The sequence below is a fragment of the Arachis duranensis genome, chromosome 6, assembly GCF_000817695.3.
Source record: "Arachis duranensis cultivar V14167 chromosome 6, aradu.V14167.gnm2.J7QH, whole genome shotgun sequence".
Classification (NCBI taxonomy): domain Eukaryota; kingdom Viridiplantae; phylum Streptophyta; class Magnoliopsida; order Fabales; family Fabaceae; genus Arachis; species Arachis duranensis.
Genome location: NC_029777.3, coordinates 87809092 through 87810745, shown reverse-complemented (window position 1 = coordinate 87810745; position 1654 = coordinate 87809092).

Sequence of the window (1654 nt, the reverse complement as noted above, 5' to 3'; positions counted from 1 at the left end):
GCATGGCCGAATGGCCAGCCCTCTCCATGATCAAGTGACCGAATGATAAAAGACTTTAAGTGGTCAAAAGATGTCTAATACAATAGTAACTTATCCTATTTATATTAGACTAGCTACTAGGGTTTACATGAGTAAGTATTTGATGCATAAATCCACTTCCGTGGCCCACTTGGTGTATGCTTGGGCTGAGCTTGATCATTCCACGAGCTAAGGCATTTCTTGGCGTTAAACTTTGAGTTATGACGTGTTTTGGGCGTTTAACTCCGGATCATGACGTTTTTCTGGCGTTTAACTCCAGACAGCAGCGTGTACTTGGCGTTCAACGCCAAGTTACGTCGTCTTTCTTCGAATAAAGTATGGACTATTATATATTGCTGGAAAGCCCTGGATGTCTACTTTCCAACGCCGTTGAGAGCGCGCCAATTGGAGTTCTGTAGCTCCAGAAAATCCATTTCGAGTGCAGGGAGGTCAGATTCCAACAGCATCAGCAGTCCTTTTGTCAGCCTTCTTCAGAGTTTGCTCAAATCCCTCAATTTCAGCCAGAATTTACCTGAAATCACAGAAAAACACACAAACTCATAGTAAAGTCCAGAAATGTGAATTTAACATAAAAACTAGTGAAAACATCCCTAAAAGTAGCTCAAACTTACTAAAAACTATATGAAAACAATGCCAAAAAGCGTATAAATTATCCGCTCATCATGGACATAATTTTAAGTGTGCGTACACACACAATTTGTGCGTACGCACAAGTCAGAAAATAGCAAGTGTGCAGACGCACAAGTCCTGGCACGTACTACAAATCACTGGGGGCGATTTCTGGACCTCCAAAATCCAATCCAACTCATTTCTGAAACTATTTCAAGCTAAATTGAAGGAAAATGAAGGGGGGCAATTAGGTTTAGCTTTTATGATGTTTTCTCTTAGTTTCTAGAGAGAGAAGCTCCCCCCTCTCTCTAGAATTAGGGTTCTTTAGTTTAATTTCTTTTAATTTCTATTTTTAATTCTTGTTTTCATTTACTTTTCCTTGTCATTTATTGTTATTGAATCTTTGTTCTTCTTCATTTCTCTTGTTATTTTCCTTTATTTTGTCATTTTTATGTTTATGCATACTCTTGTTATTTTAATTTTCAATTAATGCAATTTATGTTTTATGCTCATTTAATGCTTTCTTTAATTGTTATTGTCATTTTTTTACTTTTGGTAGTTAGCTTTTATTTTTAATGCAATTTAATGTTATTTTAATTCAATTATGCTCTTTTGACTAATTCTCAAGGAGGATTGACTAATTTGGATTGATTCCACACAATTGCCATGTTTGTGGTCCATAACTAGGATAGGAATCCTTGATTACCTAATTCTCACCCAGAGTTGCCATTTACATTCCTTGCATGTTTATTTTCTTCCTTGCTATTTATATTTCTTGCTTCTCTTGCTTTTCCAATTCCTCATGCTCTCTCTCATAGCCAATAAATGTACATTTCATTGCAACTCCTAGGGAGAACGACCCGAGGTTGAAGTACTCTCGATCTTGGTTATTATAATTTGGATTTAAAACATTTGATTTAGGAGTTAATTGTTGGCCTAGACTATACTTTCAATGATGGAATTCTACTTTGTGAAAATCTATATCGACGATAAATTTCTAACATCA